Source organism: Bison bison, unplaced genomic scaffold (genome assembly GCF_000754665.1).
Source record: "Bison bison bison isolate TAMUID 2011002044 unplaced genomic scaffold, Bison_UMD1.0 scf7180017864149, whole genome shotgun sequence".
NCBI classification, from domain to species: Eukaryota; Metazoa; Chordata; class Mammalia; order Artiodactyla; family Bovidae; genus Bison; species Bison bison.
In genome coordinates, this window is record NW_011494721.1 from 2,137,354 (window position 1) to 2,142,972 (window position 5,619).

Here is a 5,619-nt window from a genome sequence, read left to right on the forward strand (position 1 = left end):
ACGACAGAGGATGAGATAGTTGGATGGCATCACCGACTCAACGGACATGGGTTTGAGTAGACTCTGGGAGTTGGTGATGGACAGGGAGGCCTAGCATGCTGTGGTTCATAGGGTCACAAAGAATCAGACACGAGTGAGCAGCTGAACTGGAACTGGACTATGTTTGTTATCTCTCTTTTTCTCTATTTTATACCCCCTTGCTCAGCAGGAACTGAATAATGGATGAATAATACATACCAACTACACTGAGTTTTTGTCTTGAGCCTCCCAATCTAATGTGATCTTTCCCTATTTTGAACTGCCACAGTGCTGTATGTTCAGTCTCCATTGGCCCTATCAAATTAATTTATTTTAAACAAATTTATGTACTTCCTTTTAGGTATTAATAGTACAAATTGTATGTCAGGTACTATAATTTATTCCTTTTTCCTTAGCTTAGAATCTCACACATAGTAGGCATTCAATGACAATTTTTAAAATTAAATTGCTATAAGGTACTGATGAAGAGAAAGAGTAGAATTATGAATTCTACTACATTGAAATTCTACATTCTACTACAATGAAAAGGGCTTATACTCTCAACCATAAACATAATGCCATATGATCAATAAAACTAAGATCTCCTTATTTTAAAGTTTGAATATGAATTAAGATTTAAAATAGTCTAGTTTAATTCCCTTAACTAAGTTTCACTGGGAAAAAAAAAAGAATATTTGTAAGTTAAAAAACAATTTGATTTCTAATGAAAACCCTGGATGATTCTAGTAAGGACACACTTTATGTGGAAAAGGATAGTGCTTGCCTAGTGACTCAGGGTAAAGAATCCACTTGCCAATACAGGATATACAGGAAACTCCGGTTCAGTCCCTAGGCTGGGAAAATCTCCTGGAGGAGAAAATGGCAACCCACTCCAGTATTCTTACCTGAGAAATCCTATGGACAGAGGAGCCTTGTGGGCTACAGTCCATGGGGATGCAAACGAATCAGACATGAATTAGTGATTAAACACAACAACAAGCTATAGATATTCATTTTAATAATATAAAACTTTATTATTTTTAAATTTAAAGGACCAAGAAAAGGAAGTAGTTTAAAATCAAGTAGATTGGAAATATTTAAGATCTTATTTTTGCTGTAAGAAATTTGAGAACTTAACACCCTACTCTTTCAAAATAGCTCATGAATAATTCTGATTTGTGTGTGTGTGTGTGTGGAAGAAGACTAGTGATTATTAAAAAATTGTACTTTTTAAAAACAACATCCTGCCTGCCCACCTCTTCCACTTATTTAAAGGTTATTTAGAGATTCTTCTCATTTGTGACAGAATATAGATATTTTATACATCATAATTTGATCTAACTTGGTATTTGAAACTAGAAACAAATACCCAGGTGGGACTTAATGGAATGGCAGCGTGAGTAGCTTGGCAAAATGTCTCACCCAGAGAAGTATGTATAAACTGGTCAAAATTAGCAAAGACAATTAGTCATTGTCTCTGGAGAATGACTTACAGCACACTGAAAAGCATTTATTCAACTAGGCCTGTGGAAATTTAGTAATAAGAGTGCAAGGCATTAGCATTCAGGTTGGTGGTTGCTGCCACTCCCATTGAGATTCATGGTGTAGAAATGTTATCCCAGTGTGCTGAGAAACCAGTAGTAGAGCCTATCTTTTCCAGTTCCACCCTGCAAAAGTTCTTGTTAGGTGGATGATAGCAGGCTGGCAATGATCCCATTTCCCCACCTCCATTTGCCAGAAGGCAATGGACTATTGCCTGGAAAATCCCATGGACAGAGGAGCCTGGTGGGCTGCAGTCCATGGGGTCGCTAAGAGTTGGACATGACTGAGCGACTTCACTTTCACTTTTCACTTTCATGCATTGGAGAAGGAAATGGCAACCCACTCCAGTGTTCTTGCTTGGAGAATCCCAGGGACGGGGGAGCCTGGTGGGCTGTTGTCTATGGGGTCGCATAGAGTCTGACATGACTGAAGCGACTTAGAGAAAGTCTGGCCAGGCAACTGGTAAAGAGTATAGTCCCCCAAATCCCCATAGCTCCATGTTGGGACATATTTTCCTGGTGGGTGATGTACAGTTGGCTGGTAGCACCAGTCTTTCCTCATCTACACAGGTCCTACAACCTAGATTGGCTTTTGCTGGAACCCACTGGGAAAGGTAAATTCTACCTTCAACACTTATTTCATAGGCCAGCTGTTCTGTCCTGTTAGGGAAAAGGTGAGGAGCATGTTAGGGAAGAAAGCCTCAAAGACTGGTAATAAATACCATGCTCTATCTGAGGGGAGGGACTGTTATTTGGAGCAAATCATGCTCCAAGCTGTGGTGATGAAACCAACAGAGCAGTCAATTAGCAATCAGTTGGTGGGGGCAGTAGCTTGATACTAATAGAGGCAGACCAGCAAGAAGTTTAGATGTGAAATTGGGCAATAGACCATCAAAGACGACACTGCTAAAATCACAGCCATCTAGAAAACCATGTCTGTGCCCTAGACACACACTCTTTCAAGACTAACCAGAGAGAGAACTTACCAGCTAATAGCCCTTGGTGACTGAAGATTCCAGTTCCTTGAGTTCTTAATAAGAAACATATGACTCAAAAATTCCACTTTTAGGTACATATGGAATAGACATGCAAAAATATGTTCATGCAACAACTTATACATTAATATTCATAGCAGAAATAGTGATAATAAACCAAAACTGCAAATAAACCAAATTCCTGTTACCTGATAAATTGGTAAATAAATCATTATATATTTATCCCAATTGAATTATATTATGCAAATAAAAGTAAGGAAGTGCTGATACATGCTACAACATGGATGAATCATTCCACACCTATTAACAGTCATTCTCCATTCAACTCTTCCCTGGCCATGATAATCATTAATTCACTTTCTACCTCCATAGATTTTTCTGTTCTGGACATTTCATATTTGTTAATATGTGGTCTTTTGTGATTGGCTTATTGAATATTTTCAAGATTCATCCATGTTGTAGCAAGCATCAGCACTTCACTATTTTTATTTGTATAATACATATGTATATACCTATGGCTGACTCATGTTGATGTTAGGGAGAAACCAACACAATACTGTAAAGCAATTATCCTTCAATTAAAAATAAATAAATATAAAATTAAAAAATAGGTGTGGAATTTCTTTTCAGGGTGATAAAAATTTTCTTAAATTAATGGTTATAGTTGCACAGCTTTGTGAATATACTAAAAGTCACTGAGTTGCATACTTTAAAAGAATAAGTTATATGGATTTTAACTTAAATATGAAGGAAGCTGCTAGCAAAAACAATTAAAAAGCCTCATAATATTAAGTGAAAAAAGTAAGTCACAAAAGAATATATACTATATAACTCCATTTACATGTATTCCAGTATAAGCAAATCTATAGACAGAGAGTAAATTAGATATTGCCTAAGACTACTGATTGGTATGAGTTTTCTTTTTAAACTGATAAAAATGATCTAAAATTGGATATGATGATGGTTGCACAACTCTGTAAATATACTGTCACTGAATATTATACATTAGGTTAGAACATATTATTATATGTATATTTTCTCTAAAAAAATTTGTTATATAAAATAAAAGAAAGCACTGTTTAATGCACTGTTTCTGAATGAAATAGAAACTGTAAAATAGACAAATTTCTGAAATATTGAAAGTTTCATTTTCTTGCTAAATTAAAAAAATATTTTTATATCTCTAAATTTTCAAGAATACAGTAGCATTGTCTTAGATAAATCAGAAGAGTCATACCCTAATTTTGTGTTATTTTAATGGGGCAAATCCCGTATGCAAAAGTTAAAATATTTATATGCTTCTGATTGACATGGTAATGTGAGAATAAATGATCCAGGTGGATCATTATGATTCAGAAATTGATAAAAGTTGTCCCCTTACGTTTTCATAAAGTTGACTAGAAGGCCCCTTGCAAGTGTTTTTGAACTTTATCATACAAATTAGCTGACAAAAGTCCATCCCTGTAGGTATATAGCTCTGAAATAGAAAATTGTCAGTAGACATGTTTAATTTTCTTCATAGAAAGAATGATTAAGAAGAGGTTTATCAAAATGCTCTATTGCTTACTTCTTTCCTTAATTTCACTACTTTTGCAGAAAAATCACATGATGTCCTTCTAGAAATTAATTACAACTATGGTTATTTTATCATAATCAGACTGAAAGAATATTTCATGGCTTCAGTACAAATCATAAGAAAATCTTCTGTCAAGTTTTGAAATGCTTTCATTATTTTCCTTCCTCACAGTTAAAAACTGAATCCTGTTACTTTTGCTAAAGTCTTACGAGACCAAAACTTTTTTTTTTTTTTTTTTAAATAAGGGAGAAAGTTCTAGAGGGCTCTGGTATTGCTGTTGCCTCTAATAGCCATCGTTGGCTCTTGAGGCACGTATAACCCCGAGGCTGTAATAAAGTACAGGGAACATTTGAAGAATTGGGACCTTAGAGGCATATATATTTTCTACCATCTCAAAAGTACGTAATTGCTTCTTGAAAGCTGCAAGAATATTTGGACACCTAGTTTCTTCCAAAAATATCTTTTTATCCTCTTCATGTGAATTACTATACTGAAATATGTGTCCTCTTGCTGACACTTTCCACTTTGTTTTGTAGCAATCTGTGAACACACTTTACATTTTCTTGCCTACTATATGTACAGAATGCATGTGTGTGTGTGCGTGTGTGTGTATATGGGTGTAATACACAACTTGGAGAATTGGATCCACATGTCAACATTTAATAATAAAATTACAAGGAAAATAAAATATTCACAGTCAATATTTAATGAAATACTGTAACAAAGACTAAATGTCTTTTTATATACTTTAAGCTATTAATAAGATTAAAATAATATTAGTTTTTCAATTACATTTTGTATGAGAACTCTAATAAATAAAATATTTCTAAAAAATTCAAATAAACATGTGATTTACAATTTGATTGGGCTATAAAGAATTCTGAGAGGGAAAATATTCTCTAAGATCATATCAGAGATAAGATCAAATACTCTATCATACTTTTTAGCATAATATATCAGGTAATGAATTTACTTATTCTTTGCATGTTTATATAATGCACATCATGTTGAAATATGTACACTTGTGAAAGCTTTCATGATTATCCATAGAGATAATTGTTTATAGTTCCTATCAGATCAGATTAGTCGCTCAGTCGTGTCCGACTCTTTGTGACCCCATGACCCCATGACGCCAGGCCTCCCTGTCCATCACCAACTCCTGGAGTTCACTCAGACTCATGTCCATTGAGTCAGTGATGCCATTCAGCCATCTCATCCTTTGTCGTCCCCTGCTCCTCCTGCCCCCAATCCCTCCCAGCATCAGTCTTTTCCAATGAGTCAACTCTTCGCAGGAGGTGGCCAGAGTACTGGAGTTTCAGCTTTAGCATCATTCCTTCCAAAGAAATCCCAGGGCTGATCTCCTTCAGAATGGACTGGGTGGATCTCCTTGCAGTCCGAGGGACTCTCAAGAGTATTCTCCAATACCACAGTTCAAAAGCATCAATTCTTCGGCGCTCAGCTTTCTCACAGTCCAACTCTCACATCCATA